Raw genomic sequence first — 27,165 nt, forward strand, 5'->3', positions numbered from 1 at the left:
GTGTTGAGAAGAGGTTGAGCAAGAATGCGCGGGCACCTGTCGGCGTTCAACCTCTCTGGGTCTGCGGGGAATCAGCTGGCGGAAAGCGGCTGATTGCTGTTTCGCTGCCCTGAATTTTTCCACCACTGAAGTGACAGCCTCTCCGAACAAACCATCCTTGGAAACAAGGGCATCCATGAGAAAGGATTTGTCCTTTTCCTTGATGTCGGTGAGATTAAGCCATAGGTGGCGCTCAACCGTGATCAAACCGGCCATAGAATGGCCCACTGCACGAGCGGTATGTTTGGTAGCACGTAGCAGAATTCCTTTACCGCCTCGGGTGTGATACCTTCCCCTTCGTCTAAATCCTTTAATAGCTCCGCTTGGTAGGCCTGAAGGACTGCCATCGAGTGGAGCGAAGCAGCCGCCTGGCCAGCGGCCATGTAGGATTTCCCAACTAAACTGGACGTGACTCGACATGCCTTAGAGGGAAGAAGGGGGCGAGACTTCCACGCCACGGCCGAATTAGGAGCGAGGTGTTCGGCGAGGGTCTCTTCCACCGGGGGTATTGCTGCATAGCCATGGTTCGCCATGTCGGAAATGGTGGCGAAATCCGCAGTCGCAGCGTTTGTAATCCGTGCCGAGAACAGCTGTTTCCAGGACATCGAAACCTCCTGGTGGAGGTCCGGGAAAAAAGGTAAAGGCCTCCGGGGCTGTGCAGGTGTCTGCCTAGTTAGAAAACGGTCGTCCAGCTTAGAAGAAGGCTGGGCCTCGGCCTTCTCAACCTCCCACTCAAGCCCCAATTTACCCACCGCACGAGAAACCACATCCTCTCCTGTCCGCTAGGAGGGAGAGGACTAGTGTCGGCCGCGAAGTCCTCAGACCCTGAGGCCGTGGTGGATAAAACGTCGTCATCATGGTGTCCACAACCGAAGGAGATGGCACTACATGCCTCCGGCGTGGGCCATAAATCCTCATTGGAAAAGATGACAGGCTCGATAAAAGTTTTACTCTGCACCAGGGTAGGGGAGAGCGAGCAAAGTGGAGAATAATCCAGCGCTGAGCTTTCCTCGAATTCCATGTCGCATGTGTCACCCCAAGCTATCACCTCGTGCGGTGCCTCGGCAGTCGCAGAAGTGACATGGCGGGGTTAGACACGGGGGCAACATCAGTAAATACATCTACCCTCAAGCGCAGTGTTCTGAGCCGCAGGCCATCACAATGGGGACAGGAAGAAAGGCCGCTAAGCGCCGCCTGTGCGTGGTGCAAACCTAGGCAAACTACGCACCTGTCATGAGTGTCCATCTTCACGATGTACCTGGTATACGGCTCCTTGCATTTCCTGAAACTCATCGCGTCCGCGGAGAGTAGTAGACTGCTCGAAGAATCGCTGGAGAACGCGAGATGAATATTTAGGGCACAGAAGATTCGCTTCATTTACTGAAGGAATGAAATCTGAGTGAAATGGCGCGTGGCACCAGGTATATATGCGTACGCATGCGTGGGGCGGTGCCAAGCGCTAGTTGGCCAATAGGATTGGCGGGATGGTATAGGGCTTCAGACATTCGTCACACCCAAGGTGTTCCCATACGTGGTGACGTCACCGTAGCATCGAAGTGACCTATGAAAGGGAACTGCTGCAGCGTCTCTAAACAGCGATGTTATTACCTCGCTAGTGAGAAATGTCACGTGTAGCCTTTTATTGCTAACTGATGAATCGTCAAGGCAGTGCTGACAACACCTTTTTGTGCAAACTGCGAGACTGTTATTACTGTTAACTATGCAAAGTGATGTGGAACTGTAATGCGGTCAAGAGAGCTGCCTGAAACGATGTTCACCGTGCGTTTCCCAGAAAAATAATTGCACACCTCAGCAAATCAGTTTCAAGCATTAAACTGCCCCGTAGTATAAATAAAAATAGACCATGAGAAATCATGTTGCTATTATTCATAAATGTATATTTAGAATGTAAATAGAATAACTCTCCAATAGACAACTTGATTTTAACTGTACATATTGCCGGTATTGATATAATTGAACAAATTAGCCTGTTTGTATATTTTGAAACATCCATTTTGTCTTTTTCCTTTTTTTTCTATAAGTATGACGTCACCACCCTTCATTTGTCGAACATATATGTGATCAGTTCTTCTCCACTGGATCTCATATGAGTTCACTTCACTGAATCAAAGATGTGCAACAACCTGCTTTACCTTCTGTTTTTACTGGCCTTTGCAAGTGTGTGTCATAATGTGAAACAGTAAATATTCACTCTACCTGATGTTCTGTACTTATTTCTATTTTATTTTTCAATAGGAATGAAAGGTCAGAATTTGGAGTCCATTTCTTCTGTATCAGAGGTAAAGCCTGGAGAAACTTTAAGACTTTCTTGTAGAGGATCAAGATTTACTCTCAGAGGCTATGACATGCACTGGGTCAGACAACAACCTGGAAACGCACTGCTGTAGATGAGTGTGGCCTACAGTTCTCGAAGTGGACATAAGGCAGAATCGTTTAAGGAGAGGGTTAAAATCACCAGAGATGATTCAAAAAGCATGATGTATCTGAAACTGTCTGGACTGACAGAAGAGGACTCACAGTGATACTAACGTACATGTATGTGGCAATGATACAAAAACTGGTAGACACACTTTTACTTTAAAACTGCAGTTCTCTTATGTTTCAGTACGTTGCAGTATACACACACACACACAAACACACACACACACACACACACACACACACACACACACATATATATATATATATATATATATATATATATATATATATATATATATATAGTGACACACAATCAAAGAAACTACACAGTGACACATACAGTCAGAATACTTTGTTTTTTAACTTCTCAAAACTTAATGAGACACTCTGTTCACAATCAAGATTCATTTATATGCTTCATTTTTATTTCACAAACACTCAAATACATAGTTTATTAATTTTGCTCCTTCATGAAATGAAAACAAATAAACTTTATGTCTGTACATACAACATAATGCACACATGTGAAATGTGAAGTGACATTCAGCCAAGTATGGTGACCCATACTCAGAATTTGTGCTCTGCATTTAACCCATCCGAAATGCATACACACAGAGCAGTGAACACACACACACTGTGAGCACACACCCGGAGCAGTGGGCAGCCATTTATGTTGCGGCGCCCGGGGAGCAGTTGGGGGTTCGATGCCTTGCTCAAGGGCACCTAAGTCGTGCTATTGAAGGTGGAGAGAGAACTGTGCATGCACTCCCCCCACCCACAATTCCGTCCGGCCCGAGACTAGAACTCACAACCCTTCGATTGGGAGTCCAACCCTCTAACCATTAGGCCACGACTTCCCCAATAAGGTCCCTTTTTCAGGATGTGCTGTTGATCTGAAGTCTAGTGCTTGTTCAACACAAAAGTAAATTCATTCTGTAGCTTGTAGCTTCAAAGAGTATAATATAATATATGTGTGTGTTACATGTGGATGTAATTTTATTTCTGTTCACAAGTAATGGCTTGTACTGATATGGCTGCCCTATGGCCGAGAGTTTTTGTTATTTTATCTTCATTTATTAGGTGCTGATTTCATACGCCTGTGTTCCTTATGAGCTGAGTGGAATAAATGCTGACGTGATGGTGGAAGCTGTTGTGGGACTTTTGCTGGCAACTAATGGAAAACTAAACTGATTTTTCCTCTCTATTAACTCTTAAGTAACTCTTTAATAAATATCCCCCTTTCAAAATGAGCCTTGGCTTGCCTCTGCCTCTATGTTATGTTCACAGATGTAATAGTGTGTAAAGATAAATGTCAGTATAGTTCTCATTAACAAACATCCAATGAAGTCACAAATATGTACAGTTGAATACAATGTTTAATAAGAAGCATTAAACAGTTGTCACGTGGAGGGTTGGGATGAACTCAGGCGCAGACAGGATGCACGACACACAGGGTTTATTATAGGGAAAAAGGGGAAAACCACGACTAGGGCAAAGACAGATAATTTAACAAGACTAGGAAGACACGATAAACAAAAGACTCTTAACACAGGAACTCTTAGTACAGACAAACAATCACCGATTTCACAACGTCTTCTTCAAAGTGCAACAATGTAACAATGAACCGCACAGGACAGTGAACACAAGGGGATAGAAATAGGGAGACTAATCATAACATAACAGGTGAAACAGGTAAAGCAATAATGACCAAACTAGGATAACAAGGGGGCGGGACAAGGAAACGAGACAACAGAAGCACATGGCCCAAAGACAAGGCCTTGTTCTTGTACACAAAACACAGGCCTGTCATGATCCTGCCTCAAGACTAGAGGAAAATCAAGGACACGAGGGCAGAATCAGTAACAATAAAAGAAAAAAAGACACAAAACTAATGAAGACAATTGAAGATTGCATCATATAGCCTTTCATACAGCCAGAGCTACAAGTTTTGGTGTTGATGTCACCATAAAAAAAAAAAAACACAAATGCATTGTGTGTTTGCGCACACCTGGCGAATAAAGCTAATTCTGATTCCGATGTTTCATTGTAATGGCTGGATATGAACATTTAAATGAAATAACATATACACTCACCTAAAGGATTATTAGGAACACCATACTAATACTGTGTTTGACCCCCTCTCGCCTTCAGAACTGCCTTAATTCTACGTAGCATCGATTCAACAATTTTAAATGATTCAAGCTTTGTGACATGGTGCATTATCCTGCTGGAAGTAGCCATCAGAGGATGGGTACATGGTGGTCATAAAAGAATGGACATGGTCAGAAACAATGCTCAGGTAGACCGTGGCATTTAAACGATGCCCAATTGGCACTAAAGGGCAGAGATGTATAAAGTACTAGAGACCCATACTTGAGTAAAAGTACAAGTGCTCTATCAAAAAAGTGACTTGAGTAGAAGTAGAAGTGCTCTTTAAGCACCACACTTAAGTAGAAGTACTAAAGTATTCAACATTTTTTGTACTTAAGTATTGCAAGTAGTCTATTTTAAAATTTACTACTCAAGTACTGAAAGTAAAAGTAGAAGTATTGTGTTATGTAGCTATTAAAGAAAGTAGTCAAAAGTTTGAATATATTGTTTTTACTATTTCAAATGATTAACCTAAAGGACAATCACAATTCCTTTGACTGTAACTTCTTGTAAACAAAAAACGGTTACTAGGGTTAGTTAGCCCAATTTGCAAAATTCTGTCAATAATAACTTACCCTCATGTTGTTTCAAACCCATTAGACATCAGAGGGTCATTTAGAATTTTTTGAAGCATCGAAAATACATTTTGGTCCAAAAATAGCAAAAACTACAACTTTATTCAGCATTGTCTTCTCTTCCGTGTCTGTTGTAAGACAGTTAAAAACAAAGCAGTTTGTGATATCTGGTTCGCGAACGAATCATTCGATGTAACCGGATCTTTTTGAAACAGTCCACCAAATCGAACTGAATCGTTTTGAACGGTTCGCGTCTCCAATACGCATTAATCCACAGATGAATTAAGCTGTTAACTTGTTTAATGTGTCTGACACTCCCTCAGAGTTAAAACAAACCAATATCCAGGAGTAATTCATTTACTCAAACAGTACATTGACTGAACTGCTGTGATGAACACCGAGCCGAGCCAGAGAACGAACGACTGACTCATTCACGAGTGAAGAGCCGTTTCTGTCAGACGCGTCTGATTCGTGAACCGAGGAGCTGATGATACTGCGCATGTGTGATTTAGCGTGAAGCAAACCGACACACAGAGCGTCTGAACTGAACTGATTCTTTTGGTGATTGATTCTGAACTAATTCTGTGTTAATGTCATGAGCCCAGGTGCAGTCAACGCCAATGACGCCATTGCGTCGAGCGCAAAAGAATCGGTGAACTGTTTTCTTCAACTGGTTTATTGAATCGAACTGTCAGAAAGAACTAACGTTGGTCATCCGAGAACCGATGCAACCGTTTCTTGACTCGTGAACGAGTCATTATCTGGCTCGGCTCGGTGTTCATCTCTCTCTTCACAGCAGTTCAGTCAGCACGCGCAGTCTTCTTAATCGCTTGATTCGCTCAATGATGTGCCAGCTTCATCAAACCTGCCATCTACAGTTCTGGCAGTGGTTTGTAATGGAATGATTCGTAACATTATTATAATTGTAACGAGTAACGATGCAGCACATAAAAAAAATATCGGAGTAAAAGTATTAAACTCAGCGAAAATATGTACCGAGGGAAAAGTGGAAGTAGGAGAAAAAAATAATACTCCAGTAAAGTACAGATACCGCCTTTTAGTACTTAAGTACAGTAGTGAAGTAGTTCTACTTCGTTACTATACATCTCTGCTAAAGGGCCTAAAGTGTGCCAAAAAAAAATCCCCCACACCATTACACCACCACCACCAGCCTGCACAGTGGTAACAAGGCATGATGGATCCATGTTCTCATTCTGTTTATGAATGTTCTCAAATTCTGACTCTACCATCTGAATGTCTCAACAGAAATCGAGACTCATCAGACCAGGCAACATTTTTTCCAGTCTTCAACTGTCCAATTTTGGTGAGCTCATGTAAATTGTAGAGTGGAGATGAGGCTCTTCTGCTGTTGTAGCCCATCCGCCTCAAGGTTGTGCGTGTTGTGGCTTCACAAATGCTTTGCTGCATACCTCGGTTGTAACGAGTGGTTATTTCAGTCAAAGTTGCTCTTCTATCAGCTTGAATCAGTCGGCCCATTCTCCTCTGACCTCTAGCATCAACAAGGCATTTTCACCCACAGGACTGCCGCATACTGGATGTTTTTCCCTTTTCACACCATTCTTTGTAAACCCTAGAAATGGTTGTGAGTGAAAATCCCAGTAAATGAGCAGATTGTGAAATACTCAGACTGGCCCGTCTGGCACCAACAACCATGCCACGCTCAAAATTGCTTAAATCACCTTTCTTTCCCATTCTGACATTCAGTTTGGAGTTCAGGAGATTGTCTTGACCAGGACCACACACCTAAATGCAGTGAAGCAACTGCCATGTGATTGGATGATTAGATAATTGCATTAATGAGAAATTGAACAGGTGTTCCTAATAATCCTATAGGTGAGTGTATGGTTATAATTACCAGATCCATTCTTAAAAATTACAGTAACAACAGCAACAACAATAATGGTGATGATGGTTGTGATGATGACACAAATATTGGCAGCCAGAGCACAGCGGCTGAATTTCTTTGCTCCTTTGACATCTCTTTTACACTTCCTGTTAATTGCCTGTGAATACCAAAAGGCAAACTAACTTTTTTTTGATGGTATTAAATTGCCATTTGATGATAATATATGCCCAAAATATGGCTCTTTGAATTGAAAAGTCAGATTCTGAGTCAAATTCCTTACCTTCAAGGAGCATATCAATGCAGCTGTACCCAGAAACAGGCAGTTGCATAATTTAGTGGTGAACACAGAGAGGCGTAAGTAGTCTTTCACTTTTACTTGGACTTTGCGAGGACCTTGGCGTTTATGCTTCATTTGGCAATTGTGCTGGATTTGATGGTTTTGCTTCATTTGGTGATTGTGTTGGATTTGGTGTTTTGGATTTGCAGCTTTTGGACGTGATTGTCTTTTATTGTCGGATTCTTCATCTTCTATGCCTTCATTTCTATCTCCACATCCCCAAAGTTCCCTTCTCGAACTTCTGTTTCTGGAATTTCAATTTCTGGAACATCAAATTCTGGAAATTCAATTTGAAAATCTTCCATTGCCCGACTTTAATGAACAGAATTATTCCTCGGGTTTAGTGACAGGTGGATGGTACCACATATTGCTCATACAATCTAATAAACACATCCTGTGTATTTTTATACATGACTTACACAAAGCTGAAAGAGTAGGAGACTTACATTAGGGCCAATAAGCAGAAAAGCCACAGAATAGCTACAACAAAACCTGTGAGGTGTTTTATAACAAAACTCAAATAATGTTTGAAGGTTTGGAAAGGAAGTTTTGGGTATATTTTCATGGTTTTCAGATATAATAACATGTCTGCTATCTGTAACATATAATCATCTTTAGTAATAAAGATTTATTATAATAAAGTCATACAGGTTTGAAATTTAAACAAAATATTTGGTCATAATGGCTTATCATTTTGTTTAATTAGGCCAGTGATATCCATTGTTGTTTTTGATATACTGACTTTTATTATATGGGCAAAAAACTGTAGAAAAATACATACATACTGTACATATATACATATATTTTTACAAGCATGTGAGGGTGAGTAAATTATGACTGAATTTGATGTTTACAGTTCACTGTCCCTTAAAGAGCTCAAACAGACATTTGTTATAAAACACCCCTTTAACATATAAAATTATTACTGCCATTAAAGGGGGGCTGAAATGCTCGTTTTCACTCAATATCCTGTTAATCTTGAGTACCTATAGAGTAGTACTGCATCCTTCATAACTCCAAAAAGTCTTTAGTTTTATTATATTCATAAGAGAAAGATAGTCTGTACCGATTTTTCCCGGAAAAACACGACAGGCTGGAGGCGTGACGTGTGGGCGGAGCTAAAGAATCACGAGCGCCAGTAAGCTTTTGCGTTGAGAGCGTTTGGAAGCTGTGACATTACCGTGAGGAAAAAACCATCATACAAAACAAACCATGGCTAACAGTCAGATTCAGCGTATATTTATGATCCAGAATCAGATCCAGAGGCTGAAATTTAACAAGAGCAGCATCAGCAATGACGTCTCTATGTGGTATGTACTTAAACTGTTTATATTTGCTTAGCGGTTTTGGAAAATGACTAAGGTCCACTTTGTCGTCTTTTTTTTTTTTTTTTAAGCTGTACATGTGGAAAGTGCAGTTTGATGACAACATCGCATGTTGTTTACTTGATGTGCTTACGCGCCGATACCAAAGTTAACAACACAGAGATATTTGAAGCAGTTTTACTCACCGCCTGTGGTTCCAACACACGATCGTGACCCTTTTTCGTTGGGACTGCATTATCCTTAAGAAATAAACGATGCGCAAATCCGGGGTCAAACTGGGCCTTGTTTGTAAAACAAGGATCTTCGAAATGCAGGGAACAAACAAAAACACTTGCACAACTCCGTTGATGCTCTGTAAAAATAAACTCCATCCACTGGTCCCTTAATGCAGTTTTTTTTTTTTTGGTAATCTGTGCAGGGTTGTCTTGCCCTGGCAACCAAAAACACACTTCTGTGACATTTCGCGACGCTCTCGCTCTGATCAGTGAATGTCTGTTGTGCTCTCAGTGCTCTGCTATACGGGAGCGCGCGCTCTTCCGGCAGAAGTGCCCTTAGGACCCATATAAGGAAATTCCGCTCCATCTAACGTCACACAGAGCCATACTCGAAAAAAACTTTCCGAAACTTGTGACAAACCGGACAAAGTTTAAAAAATTAAGTTGTACGTTTGAAGGAGTATTTCTGTTCCAAAAATACTCCTTCAAACATACAACTTAATTTTTGAAACTTTGTCCATGTTTAGCATGGGAATCCAATTACACTTTAACAGTGTAAAAAACTCAGTATGCATGAAATAGCATTTCACCCCCCCTTTAATATGTGTAAAATATATATTTTTGCCATTAAATCACCTTTTCTGAGTTGTGTTCACTGGGCAAGACAGGCGGCTCTGTTGGATGGTTGTATGACAGAAGTGACATACTGAAGTAGATTTAAAATGTTCATTGTCTCTTCCAGAAACACAGACACTCAGCCAGACCTGACACTAAGTTTGTAATATTTATTTTTCATAGCCCAAGAGTCTATAAACTATAAAAATGCATTATATTTCTGCTACTAAGCTAAAATATATTACTGTCAATCCTTCATTAGACCCTTACTGACATTAAATCAGAATTATGGGTAAGTATGTCATGCTCCTATAATGTGGTAAAACATTGTGTGCCTGTTTTTATACTTTTCCCACATGAAGTTCATAATAATAAAAAAAAAAACCTTTAAATTAAATTAAATTTATAAATTAAATTCATGCATTTAGCAGACGCTTTTATCCAAAGCGACTTACAGTGCATTCAGGCTATCAATTTTTACCTATCATGTGTTTCCCGGGGATTCGAACCCCCAACCTAGTGCTCTACCAATTGAGCTAGAGGAACACATGTTTTTATAACATGCTTTAACACACCTTTACAATGTCATATAGAAAAGGAAAAAGAAATATGGGCACAAAGATGAAGATAAAAAATAAGTCCATTGTCAGAATTTGTAACTCTTGTGTTGTCCTCTGTCTATACAATATAAGCTTTCCAACTGAAGATTCCTGAGAGCTATTTCAGAGAAATGGTTTATCATTGGTTTATCATCTACATTCTCTTCATTAGTCACGATTCACTTGCACAATTCATGCCAAATTTACAAAAAGTCTAATAATAATGTGTAAAAATAAAAATAAAAAGTGTTAAATTAATACAAATTAAAAAGCTTGGCAGTTTATGACAATTAACCATTTTGCATTTAATGACTTATACAATGCACTAAAGACTAGATGTTTTGAGGGGGTAAGGCTATTGCACATATACAGCTATATAATACATTTTGAGCAACATGACTTTTAGCAACTGATAATGTAGGAAACCGCAGATAAATGTGCATAATCAATTGCATGTATGTACAAAAGCAATCGCAACTTGTTCAAAAGAATGAGAAACTGGTTTTATGATGTGTATAAATGAGTAGATCAGGGATCCTCAAATCTGGACCTCGAGATCCACTTTCCTGCAGAGTTTAGCTCTAACCCTAATCAAACACACCTGAGCAGGCTAATCAATGCCAATCAATGTCTTTTGGAACATTCGAAAATCGCAAACAGGTGACTTTGATCAGGGTTGGAGCTAAACTCGGCAGTGCATTGGACCTCCAGGGCAAGATTTGAGGAAGGGGGGAATAGATGATGTGGAGGTTGTACAAGTAGTTTTGAGAATTTCATTTCTGATTTGAGAAATGCACCGAAGTGACTGAGAAAAACTGTAAGTAGTTTACATCAGAACATCCCTCCAGGGTACACTGTTATATTGACAACATGACTAAGCAATTTGACTGTATTATCCATAAACTATGACACAAGGACTTGTCATTCTGATGGCACTGACATGTTTGTTCATTGACACAGATATTTATTTTTGAGAGATGAGCCAAGGATTAAGCAGGTAATCCATGTTGTTTTGCTATTTGCACAAGTTGTTTTGAGAAATGCACTTACTGTTTTGCAAATGTCAAGAATGATTCGAGAAATGTACCAAAGCGACTGAGAAAAACTGTAACACCACAAATCATCATTCTTGTAGCCATGGTAACTGCAAATTAACCATGGTTTTGTTACTTCAAATAATAATTTACAAAGAAGTATTAATGTACTGCAATATTTTTGCTGTTGTTGTTTTTGTTGTTGCTATAAAACTGACCTAAGCCATCAATAGCCTTTAAAATTACTTAAAATGCATTATATAAAAAAAAAACCATGAGGCAATAATGATTGGTTAATAATAACACTGTTAAAATACATAATGTAATACAAAATAAACAATTTATGTACATGTTATTACAAATGCCTGCACAGGAAGCCAAATGACACATATTGCTGATTACTTACAGTACAATCAAATCCTTGTTTAGGCTACTGGCCAAACATTTAATTCAAAAATTGACTTAATCTTTCATTTTTGGGCACCTTTTTGCTATAGATGACACAGCCTTTATAATTTCCTCAACAAAAAAAAAAAAACGTGCATATCACAACACTTACAAAACTAAACCATGGTTCCCTTTCGATACTTCACTCATACTGCGTATGGGGAAAAGCTCCTTTTTTCCTCGATACTGAAGCCTTTTTTCAATAACGCAGTGCAACTGCACTGCCATTGGTTTAATCTGTAAACTTTTTTAAACCAATGACAGCGCTGCGTAGCTGCGCGAGCCTGTGGCGATGCAGCGCGCCAAAGCCCGCCAGAATGGGCGGGGCGAATGGCTATATAAGCAGGCAATCGCCAGAGGAAATCAGATCTTACTCCTTCAGCGACGACTTCACTTCGTTGGATCTCTGCTGAACGCCTTCGCCTGGAACGAGCTCTCGCCGTCGAAGAGGCACCGCAGCGGACCAGCTGAGACCGCCGACCGCCTGCAGCGCCGGCGTACTCGCAGACAGCCGCTCTCAGCGCCGATCTCGGGCCGCCCGCTTCCCGCTTCCGGCCGCTTCTCAGCGATCTCCTGCCGCCATCCGGCGATCCTAAAAGAGCTTTTTCCAGCGGTTTTCACCGCTCTAAAAGAGCGTTTCTAACGCCGTTTTAACGGCGACGGCCATGCCGCGCCACAGCTGTGGCACATGCAGAGCCCCTCTGCATGAGGACGACGGCCATGGTGAGTGTGTTTTCTGCCTGGGTAAACCCCATGCTGAGGCTGCACTCACTGAGACTTCATGCTGCTTTTGTGAAAGCATGAGTCTCGCCTCTCTGCGCTCGCGGATTGCTTTCTTTAATGAAAGTAATCCCGCCCCTCGCGCCCTCCCGTCTTTTTCCTCCCGCGAGCCGGCCAGGAAAAGACAGCGGGGAAGAGGGGCCCAGCGCCCGGATTTGGGTGAGCTCACGCCGGCTCAGCGCCCGCGTGCCTCACCCTCTCCAATGAGAGAGCCGTCCCCTGTCCTCTTCTCACGCCCAGAGCAGCGTCCCTCGGCTGAAGCGAGCGACCTCGTCTCTTTTGGCGGATCGGAGGACGAGCCGCTTGACGACTCCATGTCACTCGCGGCTTCTGAAACGGAGGACTGGGCCGGCGATTCTGACCCCGCCCACCTGCCGTCACTGGAGCCCATCGACGCCAGAGCTGGGATGGATGCCGAGCTTCTCCGCATCCTCTCCAAGGCCGTTGAGGAACTCCATTTGGAGTGGGCCCCCCCCTGAAGAGCCGACACGCAGCAGGCTGGACGAGTGGTACCTGCCAGGACGCCGCCAGGCCCCCCGCCAGCGACCTGCCCCATTCTTCCCTGAGGTTCATGACGAGCTGACAAAGTCGTGGCGCGCCCCCTACTCGGCCCGCCTACGCACTTCCTCTGCAGCTCTCAGCTCAGTAGATGGCTCTCAGGAGAAGGGCTATGAGCAATTGCCGCCCCTGGATGAGGCCGTGGCTGCTCACCTCTGTCCCCCCGCGGCTGTGGGGTGGAAAAATAAGAGAGCCCTTCCTTCCAAGCCATGCAGGACGACCTCTGCCATGGCTGGCAGGGCCTACACTTCTGCGGGCCAAGCCGCTTCATCTCTGCACACCATGGCCATATTGCAGGTGTTCCAGGCAAAGCTTCTCCGTTCCCTGGATGAGTCTAGCTGTAGTGAACCTGCTTTCCGTGACCTCCGCAGCGCCACTGATTTGGCTCTGCGCGCCACGAAAGCCACGGCCCAGGCCATCGGACGATCCATGGCCAACCTGGTTGTGCTGGAGCGCCACCTCTGGCTCAACCTAACAGAGATTAAGGAGAGCGACAAAGTGGCCTTTCTCGATGCCCCAGTCTCTCCATGCGGCCTCTTCGGACCAGCGGTAGAAGGGTTTACAGAACGCTTCACTGCAGCACAGAAGTCGTCCCAAGCCATGCGACACTTCCTGCCCAAGCGCTCCACCTCTGCCCCGAGTCGCCCCAGGACTGCGCCGACTCAGCACCAGAGCAAACCTGCCCCTTCTACCCCCCAGGCGGCACCCCCTAAGGAGCAGCACCCAGCTCGCCCCACTAGGCGCGCTAAACCGCCTAGACGTCAGGGCCCCCGGCAAAGGATTGTGCTGGACCCGACGCCCTCTAAATCCTCCTGATCGTTGGGGAAGAAAGAGGAAGGGGCAAAGTCCCGCTGCGGCCGGACCACCCCAGAAGCTCTCTCGCCTGTCTGCTGTGCGACCTGGGCCCACTGTTGTTGCGTCCACGCAAAGCGCCATTGTTATGGCGAACACAATAAATATTTCACATTTTCAAAAAGAGAGCACTTTTCCTCTTCCACACTCGTCGGTGTTCAGGCCCCTGATCAGCGGTCTGCCATCCGACACTATCCAGCCCCTTGTCACGCGGGCCGAGGCCTGGCAGGCCATCCCCGGAGTGTCCAAGTGGGTGTTGGGGATAATAAAACACGGATACTCACTGCAGTTCGCCCGAAGACCCCCGCGTTTTCGCGGAGTGATTCCCACCTCGGTAGAGCCGGACGATGCTCAGGTCCTCCGCACCGAAGTGATGACGCTGTTAAGGAAGGGAGCCATAGAGATAGTTCCTCCCTCAGACAGCGGGTCGGGGTTCTACAGCCGTTATTTCCTTGTCCCCAAGAAAGATGGCGGTCTCAGACCCATCTTAGACCTCAGACATCTGAACCTTTCTCTCATGAAACGGAAGTTCAAGATGTTGACACTGAAGCAGATCCTCACGCAGATTTGCCCCGAGGACTGGTTCTTCTCGCTGGACCTGAAAGATGCTTACTTTCACATCCAGATAGCCCCCCATCACAGACGATTCTTGAGGTTCGCGTTCGAGGGTGTGGCTTACCAATATACAGTCCTTCCCTTTGGGCTGTCTCTAGCTCCCCGCACTTTCACGAAGTGCATGAACGAGGCGCTCTCCCCTCTGAGACAGATGGGAATTCGCATTCTGAACTATCTCGACGACTGGCTCATTCTAGCCCAGTCACGAACCGAGCTAGACCACAACAGATCCATGCTCCTGAGCCACTTACAGTGCCTAGGACTCAGGGTCAATTTCGCCAAGAGCTCACTGCTCCCCAGCCAACGTATTACGTTCCTGGGAGCAGTTTTCGACTCCGTCAATATGAGGGCGGTCATATCACCAGAGCGCGCTCTTGTACTTCAGCAGCTCGCGGCCTCTGTCAAGAACAAAGCCTGTTTCCCTCTGAAGTTCTTTCAGAGGATGCTAGGGCTGATGGCTTCCGCCTCCCCAGTTTTACAGCTCGGCCTCCTACGAATGCGGCCCTTGCAGTACTGGCTGAAACTCCGGGTCCCACCTCATGCTTGGCGGCACGGCCGCTTTCGCATCAGGGTCAACCAGGCCTGTCTAGCAGCCCTGGAGCCTTGGATGAACCCTGTTTGGTTCAGTCGTGGAGTACCCCTACAGGCGGTTTCCAGAAGGACGGTACTCTCAACAGATGCGTCCAACCTGGGTTGGGGTGCTCTGTGCGAGGGCAGACCAGCCTTCGGCTCGTGGTCGCACGAAGAAAGCCATCTTCATATCAACTGCCTCGAGATGCTGGCAGTGGAACGAGCCCTTCAATCCTTTCAGGCAATCTTGGAAGGGCGCCACATCCTAGTCCAGTCGGACAGCATGACAGTGGTGTCCTACATAAATCACCGAGGCGGCCTTTCGTCCAGCCGCCTCTGCGCACTGGCAAAGCGCCTCTTGGAATGGGCATTACCCAGGTTGCGATCGCTCAAGGCGACACACATACCTGGCAAAACGAATCTGGGAGCAGACATGCTTTCACGGAGCAATGTCCCCTCGGACGAGTGGATGCTCCATCCCCAGACAGTTCTCAAAATCTGGGAGATTTTCGGGAAGGCAGAGGTCGACCTCTTCGCCTCAGAAAGCAACTCTCATTGCCCAACTTATTTTTCAAAGGAAACAGATGCACTGGCCCACAACTGGCCCAGCCTCCTTCTTTATGCTTTCCCCCCGATTGCTCTGATCCCTCAGGTCATCAGACGAGTCAGGGAAGACAGACACAGAGTCCTCCTAGTGGCCCCACTCTGGAGGACCCAAGTTTGGTCCTCGGAGCTTTTCAGGCTTTCCATGAAAGCCCCATGGCCGATCCCCCTGAGGCGGGACCTCCTCTCTCAGGCGAACAGGACAATCTGGCATCCACAGCCAGAACTCTGGGCTCTGCATGTATGGTCCCTCGATGGGAGCCTCTGAGCCTCCCCGGGGACGTACTACACACCATTGCTCAGGCAAGAGCCCCGTCTACAAGACGCCTCTATGCCCAAAAATGGTCAGTCTTTGTTGACTGGTGCTTAGCACAAAACAAAGACCCTGTTGAGTGTGATGTATCTCCAATACTGTCATTTCTCCAGGAGCGTCTAGAAAAGGGTCTCACCCCTTCCACACTCAAAGTGTACGTAGCAGCCATTGCAGCATTTCATGCTCCTATTGCTGGCCAATCAGTGGGTCGACACAGCCTCATTGTGCATTTCCTGAGAGGTGCTAGGCGGTTGAAGCCCCCACGCCCTCTTACCGTTCCCACTTGGGACCTTCACACGGTCCTTGGAGCACTCAAAGGACCTCCCTTTGAACCGCTGCGGTCAGCTGACCTTCGGCCCCTAACGCTCAAAACCGCTCTGCTACTTGCTCTAGCATCGGTCAAGCGTGTTGGCGATTTGCAGGCCCTCTCGGTGAGCCCTGCATGCCTTGAGTTTGGGCCCAATGACTCTAAGGTCATTTTAAAACCCAGGCATGGCTACGTACCTAAAGTGCTCTCGACGCCATTCAGAGCACAGGTAATTTCCCTCTCAGCTCTGCCTCCGTTGTCAGGTGAGCGGGAGCTGGATTTACTCTGCCCAGTGAGGGCTTTGAGAATTTACATTGAGCGGTCTCAGCCGTTCAGGCAATCTGACCAGCTTTTTGTCTGCTTTGGTGACCGCACCAAAGGGTCTTCGGTCTCAAAGCAACGCCTCTCGCGTTGGATAGTTGAAGCTATCGCTCTATGTTACTCCTCTATGGGCCTTGAGTGCCCCATAGGAGTTAGAGCCCACTCTACTAGAGGGATGGCCTCTTCATGGGCCTGGTCTAGTGGTGTCTCTATCAAGGACATCTGTGAGGCGGCCGGCTGGTCCTCGCCGTCCACTTTTGTCAGGTTCTATAACTTGGATATCCCGACCTTGCATGCTCGGGTTCTTTCGGTTTGATACGACAGCCTCTAGCAGACTCTGTCATCATACCACCTCCAGGGAGCTAGCTCCCTCTCAGCAGTGTAGCGTCAAGGGTTCGATGGCTCCGGCCCTCTCACTTATCCTCTGGACCCCAGGGTGTTCAAGTTAAGTCTTGTCGTTCCCTACCGTGGCACGGCGCGGTTGAATTCGTTCCCCATACGCAGTATGAGTGAAGTATCGAAAGGGAACGTACTCGGTTACGAACGTAACCTCGGTTCCCTGAGATACGGAACGAGTACTGCGTTATATGCCGTGCCACGAGGCTGCGGGTTCAGTGTCGTCGCTTCAGTCGTATGACCTGATTTCCTCTGGCGATTGCCTGCTTATATAGCCATTCGCCCCGCCCATTCTGGCGGGCTTTGGCGCGCTGCATCGCCACAGGCTCGCGCAGCTACGCAGCGCTGTCATTGGTTTAAAAAAGTTTACAGATTAAACCAATGGCAGTGCAGTTGCACTGCGTTATTGAAAAAAGGCTTCAGTATCGAGGAAAAAAGGAGCTTTTCCCCATACGCAGTACTCGTTCCGTATCTCAGGGAACCGAGGTTACGTTCGTAACCGAGTACGTTTATCATAGTAAAACTTCTTAATTTCCTTTTGTATGATTTCTGAATGCTTGAGACTATAAAATAAATTAGAGTCATAATAAAGTTATAGCCATAGGTAAATGTTGAGAGATACAATTGTAATTTGTTAATAATTCAATTTATTATTATTATTTTTTAATTTGATTAAAGTTCTATTTTCACCCTTATAGTTGAAGTTTGTCGTGAAGCTACTTTCACATTTGTCCACGACACTGTTGTCATGTGGTTTCTACGTCAGTAAAGGCGGTAACAAAGGGTAACTAACGTCATTGACAGGTGACTGCACTGCCCCGTGTCACTGTTTAAAATGGGAATTTTCTCATGATGTACAAGTAGTTGAAAACATTAGAGGTATTGTTAGTAATCAGCTGGACAAAATATATATGTTACAAATTATGGTAGTGCTAAACGTAAAAACAAAGTGCGAGATGAGTATCTGGAACAAATAAGGAGTTTACTGATGACGAAGGAGAATACAGACAATATATAAGATTACATTCAGCATTAACATATCAACATTCAAACATTAACATTCAGGTTAGGTTCTAATACATTTAATCACGGACGAGGGAGAACTGAACAGACCGGGTATTTAAACACTCAGGAGGTGATGAGGGAACTGGAAACCGGTGCATCAATCACTTAACCAAAACAAGAACAGGAAGACCAAAAAAGGAAACAGAAAGTTCATAAACGTGACAATATAACACTAGCCTAGTGGTTTTTGGATATTTTACTGTAAATATCTTACAAATTGTACCTTTAATGTTTGGAACATTAGGTCTTCATTTCTGTCATGCTGTGTTTAAGCATTTGTTAACCATGGTGTTGTGCCAAACCATCCATGTTATTTTGGCAAAAGCACCAAGAGTGTAATGGTGAATTGACAGACGCCAACAGACTCCCTGTACAAGAACATCATCATAATACAAATAAGAGTATATTTAAGAGTACATAATATATTTATAGTATAATATTTAATCAACAATCAAAATAAAACAGATATAAAAATAAGGTTTATGATAGATAGATAGATAGATAGATAGATAGATAGATAGATAGATAGATAGATAGATAGATAGATAGATAGATAGATAGATAAAATCCATTAAATAGTTTTTGTTAATTTGTGTCCCATTTACAGATAATTCTTTATAAGGCATATAACAGTAAATAAAAAAAAAAATACATATTCAGAATATAATTAATAGATTTTTCATCACTCACACTGGCAAAATATTTAATATTTAAATTAATAGTTTGGCCTTTAATTCATGATTGCACCTTATGACTCTAAATACAAATCAAAACAACCCTAAATGTCTGTTTAGAATTTTTGTGCTGCTGATGGTGTTACATGTGGAGTGGATGTGTTTATAGCAGTTACAACAGTGGCTATGGCTACTCTGAATCCTTCAAAGGTCGAACTGAAATCACCAGAGATAATTTAAAGAGTATGGTGTATCTGAAACTATCAGGCCTGACAGCAGAAGACTCAGCCGTGTATTACTGTGCAAAGCAAGGACAAGTGACACAAAGACAACAACGTGCTGCAAATCATCACAACACCTGAATATAACGAAACGCGCTCCAAATCATCACAGCACATGCATAAACTAAACGTGCTGAATAATTACATGATAAAATGTAAAACGTATCTTAAAATGGTTTTAACTTTAATATCCTCATCTAAATATAATTTCGAGGTTAATGAAAATAAATTTGCAATGCTTCATTAATTGTTTCTTAATGTGTATGTGCTGTGAGGATTTGTAGCGTTTCTTAATTTATATATGTTGTGAAGTATTTGCAGCGCGTTTCGTTGTATGCATGTGTTGTGATGATTTGCAGCGTTTCATTATTTGCAGCGCGTTTCGTTATATGCATGTGTTGTGATGATTTGCAGTGCTTTTCGCTATATGCATGTGTTGTGATGATTTGCAGCGCGTTTCGCTATATGCATGTGTTGTGATGATTTGCAGCGCGTTTCGTTATATGCATGTGTTGTGATGATTTGCAGCGCGTTTCGTTATGCATGTGTTGTGATGATTTGCAGCGCGCTTCGCTAAATGCATGTGTTGTGATGATTTACAGATCGTTTCGTTTATGCGTGTGTTGTGAGGATTTGCAACACTTGTGTTGTCAAACTGATGAAGATGTTTTCTTCACTTGCTGATGTTTTTTCAATTTGCATGTGTTTTCTTATGATGCAGTGTGTTGAGCTGTCTCGGCCACCGTAAAAACAACACTGACTGTTTTCTCTTTTGTTACTAGAAGTCGACAGGTGGCAGAAGAGAATAAAAAATATTTAAAATGCAGCCTAATGAGATGATGTGCAGTGAAGTTCACTATAAGCTCAATACAACAAATATATTTTGATGTATAGATTTGTGGTAGTGGTTTTACCAACCCAGTCTCACGGCAGTTCGTCATGTAATTTAATCCGGGTGGGGTTTTACACTTTACAGTGACAAGCTAAAAATCTGATTTTTAAGTTACCAGAGACTACTACAGGACTAAAATAACTCTATAAGGACAGAATATGATGATGAAGGACACAACAGTGTCTTTCGATGCACGAGAGTGAACACAGTGATAAACCACAAGCAGTTCTGCTCTCTTGAATAAAAAGAAAAATGAAAGGTAAAAAAAGTCCTCATACATAGGAATATAAAAGTGCAAATGGTTCATACCATATTTCAAGAGAGCAATAAATAATATTAACCCTAACAGGAATATTTTAGTAGCATGTAGATTTGATCAGTAGCTCTGTATGATTATGTAAATCTCCTGTTGCATATTTAAACAGCAGGCATGAGTCAGTTTACACATTCATCTGATCACTAGAGGGAGTGAAGAATCACTTCAGTTCAGTCAAACTGTGCTGAGAAACAAATCATGATCTCTTTAGTGCTGCTTCTGGCAGTCATATCCTGTAAGTTTAGTCTGTTTTCTGTGTGATATATAATTTTGTTGATCAGAAGATCATGATCTCTTATTAACAGGTATGATTTGATTTGATACAGGTATTGATTCAAATGAACTCACTCAGCCTGAGTCTCTGACTGTCCGTCCTGATGCCCACTCTCACTATCAACTGTAAAGTCTCATATTCAGTTACAAGCTATGACACAGCCTGGATTCGTCAACCTGCAGGAAAAGCTCTGGAGTGGATTGGATTGATCTACTATGATGGAAGCTTAGACTACAAGGATTCTCTAAAAAGCAAGTTCAGTATCAGCAGAGACACTTCCAGTAACACAATAACACTGCAATGACAGGATACTGGTATGCAAGCTGAAGACACAGCTGTGTATTGTGCCAAATGTAAACAGTGACAGACTTCAACAGACTCTTTGTTCAAAAACATCATCATATCACAAATTAAAAGTGTTTTTGAAGATTTTCCTCAGTCTGACTTTTACAGATGCATAGCAATTGTTGAAGCTCATCAAAAAATTCATCAAAATAAAAATTTAAGGCAGGCCTAATATATTCAAGTAAATGCATAATAATAATCAAATATAATTTGTGCCAAAATGAATAAAACAAAATAATAAAAAAAACTAATAAAAATAAAACTTTCACATTTCACTGCACATAAAATATTGCTTAAGCATCATGATAGTAATTGGATGTAATGAATTATGAAAATATTCCTTTTCCTTCTCCGTGTTATTTGAGTATTAAGATGAATAGAAGCAGCTTGTTCTCACTCGTCTCAAACCATGATCTCTTCATCTCTCTGGTTGTTGTTGCTTGCAGTCTTTATAGCTTATTTAGAGATACTTCAGAATAAAAATACTCACGGTTACACATAATGTTATCATATCTCTAACATTTCTGACCATATTTTCCCCCTCAGGTGTCCACTGTGTTGAACTGACCCAGACTGATTCTATGGTCTTAAGTCCTGGTCAGGTTTTGACACTGTCCTGAAAACTCTCTGGATATACAGTGTCTGACAGCAGCTACTGCACTGGCTTCATTCGGCAGCCTGCAGGAAAAGCTCTGGAATGGGTTGGGATGATATGTGGTGATGGTAACACATATTACAGTGATAAACTGAAAAGTAGATTTCAAGTCACCAGAGATTCTTCCATCAACACAGTGACTCTTCAAGGACAGAATATGCAGACTGAGGACACATCTGTGTATTACTGCGCCAGAGACTCACAGTGACACAGAGCAGCTACTGTCTTGTTCAAAAACTATTGCCTCTCTGTTCTAAACTTCTAAAATCTGCTAGAAATAGGTTTAAATAGGGATACTTTTAAACTTTTCATTCATATCTCTGTCTTCTCCATTTGTCACACAAACTCATTACAATTACATAATCCTGCCTTTTGATACAGTATTTGTGTTACAAGTGTTTTCTTGGCACATTTCACAAGACAGTGATACGGTGCGCGATTTAGGACATCACTGATCTCAGTTATATGACAAAAAAAAAACATTGCACCTCAGACTAAAAGGCTTCAGCCACTGGACTAAATATTATTGTGTCTTTGACTGAAAGGCTTTCAGAAAAAAAACAACAACGTCAAGTGTCAGGTTTGTACAGTTAGGCATTGGGGGAAACGGCATCAGACAAAAAAAAAACCCATCTTAATTCGCCCACTGGCCTCTGACCATCATGGCCTCCTAACAATCCCCATATCCACTGATTGGTTCATCGCTCTGTCTCCTCTCCACCAGTAAGCTGGTGTGTGGTGGACGTTCTGGCACACTATGGCTCCCGTCGCATCCAGCTGGATGCTGCACACTAGCGGTGGATGAGGAGATACCCTCTGACAACGTAAGTGCTTTGAGTGCCTAGAAAAGCACTATATAAATGTAAGGAATTATTATTATTATTATTATTATTATTATTATTATTATTATTATTATTATTATTATTATTATTATTATTATTATCTTTGAAGTCTTTGGTTGTTGTAATAATGAAGAATAATTTCAGTCAAAAAAAAAAAAAAGAAAAAAGAAAAGAAAAGTGGATACCACAGAATAGATTTAATTGCTGATGAGGTCAAGATTGAATTGTTTATTTGTTGATTCATTCTCATTCTCATTCTTACCAAAGTAATTTATTACCATGACTAATATAAAAACACTAAAAACTATTCTAGTATAGAAATAACAGACATATATGAAGACAAGGGAGTGTCTACAGAAAAAAGAGCCATATTTACTGATGTGTGACCCTCAGGAAACACCTGCGTTTCGTTATTGCCTCTAAAATAATAAGTGAACATGCATGTATAGTTTCATAAGAATTATTTACATTCTGTAACTACAAAGCATATAGAAACCTCTGAAATACATTCGGTTAAAGCTAATAACATGTTTTTGAAAACATAAATAGAAGATAATACAATCATGAAATTGCTATATTCTTATGTTTTCTCAGAAAGTGATATCAGAAGCAAATAATGTGACCCTGATGACTTTAATATACATTTTGAAAAGGTTTTTAGTCCAAATTCTGCTAATCAAACTAAGCTTATGGCATTATTGTGACATTTCAATAAAACTGTGAAGATCATTTTCACCTCACAGTATCACTTGTATTTCTGTCCTCACCCTTTCCATCTTCCTCCACTGTATGAGGGTCTCTGAGGACTTCTATTAATGTGGCTTCCAGATGGATAAGAGTTGTGTCTACTTTGATCATAATAATTTCGCGGTTTTGATTTTTGCCTTTCAATATCAAAAGACAGATCAATAGAAGAAAAGGACGAGTCAGCTGAACTCGCTGAGGAAGCCCCAGGTAAATTATGTAAGATAACTCCATCATTAAAGACTTCTCCACAATAGAAGACCAGGAACACAGTTAGAGCTGCACTGGTCACAATCACAGCCACTGTGTTTATCCTACATGCACGTCGACTGTACTCCTGAGCCTTCACCATGTCTCCCTCATTCATCTTGCTTCTCGCCTTTAGAAAAATAAAGGAAAACTTGGTAAAACTGAGTAATTTTGAATAAAGACTAGCATGTTGTTCTAGAAAGAAACATCCGGCCATCTCACTTACCTTTAATGAACATATCAATGCAGCAAAACCCAGAAACAAACAGTTGCAAAACATGATGTTGAACACAGAGCAGCACATGTAATCTTTTCCTTTCAATTTTACCCTCACATAGACAACTTCAGGTGAAATCACTCTATTATCTGCCTCTGAGAAATTGTTCATTTCAACTGCCACAGTTTCCCTGCCAGAATCCTGAGAGGGATTCTCATACATGTGTTGATGTTGCATTATGTTCACAAATATTAATCAGCAAGAAGTCATTCATTCGCTGCTGCTTCTGTTGTGTGTTACTGCATGTTTCTGTTCTCTTATATTGTCCTGAATGCGTGTTGTCAGTTTCCATCAACTCAACCTTTGTGGTGTGAAAACTGTGTGAACTACTTTCATTACCCTTTTATTAACTGCAGCCACAATACCATACAAAAGTGGGGCTGGTTGTAATATATGATGTAGGTTAGGTTAACCTTATATGATAAGGTTAGATTAGATGTTTAAATTAGGCATTGAAACACAAGGTTTATACCACAAAATAACCTATATCTGTGATGGGTTTTGCACTGTGGATTGGAATCATCTATTCTGATGGAAGCTTATACTACAAGAATTCCCTGAAATGCAAGTTGCTTTACGGACATATATGAACAGGACTAGTGCTTTCCGGAAGAGCGACCAGCTCTTTATTTCATGGGCATCCACTCATGGAGGGAATCCTATTTCTAAGCAACGCCTCTCACATTGGCTTGTGAATGCTATAACTTTGGCTTATGAATCAAAGGGAATGCAGCCACCAGGGAGCGTCACTAAAGGACATCTGCTCCGCTGCCATTTGGTCTTCTCCTTATACCTTTGTGCGTTATTACTGGCTGGTTGTCACCAGCATCTCGGTAGCACATTCGGTTTTAGGGGTGGGGTCCTCTTAGCCCTTCCCTGCAACCTCGCTGGAAGAGGTGAAGAAGGAGTGAATGGGCCGGCTGGCCATGCACATCCCTGTCACTAGCATGTTTTTACATTCCTTTTCTGGGTGTATTTATATGCACATTGGTTATCATGTGTGATGCTAACATTTTTTCATGTGCTGCATATGCACAGCAGTCACGACTGTGCATCAGTATTGCAGGTTCATGAGTATGGGACGTGTCAGGCACCGCCTCTCTTTCAGAACCTCACTGTGAGTGTATTGGGCAATCGGGGAGCTGTCCATTTCTCTCCCATAGGTGGATCTCGAACACGAGATGATGAAAGAGAACAATAGGTTACTGTCGTAACCCCGGTTCTCTGAAACATCGAGTGGAGAGATCCACCAGCGTTGCCCCGCTTGCCACACGAGAAAAATATAACAAATATTAATCAGCAAGAAGTCATTCATAAACTGCTGCTTCTGTTGTGTGTTACTGCATGTTTCTGTTCTTTTATATTGTCCTGAATGCGTATACTGTTAGTTTCCATTAACTTGACCTTTGTGGTGTGAAAACTGTGTGAACTACTTTCATTACCCTTTTATTAACTGCAGCCACAATACCATACAAAAGTAGGGCTTGGTAGTTATATATCTTGTAGGTTACGTTAACTTTATATGATGAGGTTAGATTAGATGTTTAAATTAGGCATTGAAACACAGGGTTTATTCCACAAAATGACCTATTTCTGTGATGTGTTTTCCACTGAGGGAACCAACATACTGTAGGTCTACATCATAATGAAAGAAAAAATATATAACCCCCCCCCCACCCCCGCAAACATCCAGCAAACAGCTAGATTTCTTTTTTCTGCCTGAAAAAACATCTGATGAATGTATGCAAACTGTGTTTGTAAATTATTATTTAAATACATGATAGATGATGAATGATAAATTATTGCTCTAATGATGTTATTAATTTAAGCAATACCAGTTAGTTGTTTCTTCCCTAAGCGACTTGAACCAATCAATCAAATTTAATGATTCACAGAATTCTTGTAAAAAATTTGAGGACCCAAATATTAAATCAAATTTAGCAAGAGATTTACATAAAAAATGACACTACAGTGCAACATCTTAAAGTCTCTCTGAAAAGTCTGCATCAAACTGTCTTGTTTAAAAATTAATGTGCAGTAATTCAAGCAAGCAAGCAAACAAACAAACATTGTTTCATTGAAGTGGTCTGGAGCTCTTCCTTAATTTTACCCCGTGTCTACAGCATACGCGACTGGCACAACGTTACTAAAGACAACATAACCCATAAACAATTTCTCAGTTCATGACCCCTTTAAAAATAAAACCTGTACAGACTCTTTATTAAATGTTTAGTGTCAGGAAAGTGACCCTCCCAATGCAAATCAAAGCCCTGGACATCTGTTTAGTATTTATGTGCTGCTGACTGGATCTGAAGTGTTACATCACCACTGTCAAGATGAAGAATACACTCTGCTTACTGCTGCTCTCATTCAGCCTACAACGTGAGTTTTCACACGTCTATTATCAGATCTACGGGAATACAGATTCCAAATTAAATCAGTCTTTTCAATCTTCTTTTTAGCATAAATGTCAAGTATGGAGTCCATTGAAAGCACAACTGTGAAGAAGCCTGGAGAAACTCTGACTCTGTCCTGTAGAGGATCTGGGTTCAGCTTTAGCTGCTGTAGCATGCACTGGATCAGACAACAAGCTGGAAAACCACTTGTGTGGATGGGACGTGTTCATAGTGGCGGCAGTGGCTATGACTACTCTGAATCCTTTAAAGCTCGAACTGAAATCACCAGAGATAATTCAAAGAGTATGGTGTATCTGAAACTATCAGGCCTGACAGCAGAAGACTCAGCTGTGTATTATTGTGCAAAGCAAGCACAGTGACACAAAGGTCTTGCACAGCTGAACAAAAACCACACTGACTTTTTTCTCTCTAGAAGTCAACAGGTGGCAGCAGAGAATAATATATATATATATATTTATATAAACTACAAAATGCAACCTAATGAAATGATTTACCATCGCTGAAGATGTTAAAGTATGCAGTGAAGTTCACTATCCAGCTCCAACATTATACAGCACAAAGGCATATACGATTCCTTTAACGCAATGTGTGTCTTTTCATGTGTAGATGTTTGGTAGCATTTACACATGTTAAAGCGACAAACTAAAAATCTGACTTATACTATAAGTCACCAGAGACTATTAAAGGAGACAAATAACTCTATAAGGACAGAATATGATGATGAAGGACACAACAGTGTCTTATGATGCACGAGAGTGAACACAGTGATAAACCACAAGCAGTTCTGCAAAAGTTCTCCAAAGAAGTCAAACAGTTCCTCACATATATGAATATAAAAGTGCATATGAATCTCACCATATTCCCAAAGATTTTTTTCAGCATTTGTCAGTGCACAAGTTTTCAAAGGAATCAAAATTATTCAGAAAAGATGAAGAAGAAAATTATGTAAAATCAATTCAAATTCATGAAAAAATTATAGAATAATAACAATAATAATAATAATAATAATAATAATAATAATAATAATTATTATTATTATTATTATTATTATTATTATAATAAATCTAAAAGTCCCTATTGAGAGTAAGAAATAATTATTGACCCAACCATGACTCTTTTTGTAGCATGTAGATTTGATTACAAGCTCTATATGATTATGTAAATCTCCTGTTG

At 42.0% G+C, this 27,165-nt stretch overlaps 1 gene segment (V, D, J or C); it reads left to right on the forward strand.

Annotated features, from left to right (window-relative positions):
- LOC113094510 (Ig heavy chain V region 5A-like) overlaps positions 1 to 27,165 on the forward strand; it is a 35,105-nt gene that overhangs the window by 7,071 nt on the left and 869 nt on the right.

Source organism: Carassius auratus, unplaced genomic scaffold (assembly GCF_003368295.1).
Source record: "Carassius auratus strain Wakin unplaced genomic scaffold, ASM336829v1 scaf_tig00215399, whole genome shotgun sequence".
In the NCBI taxonomy this organism is placed as follows: Eukaryota; Metazoa; Chordata; class Actinopteri; order Cypriniformes; family Cyprinidae; genus Carassius; species Carassius auratus.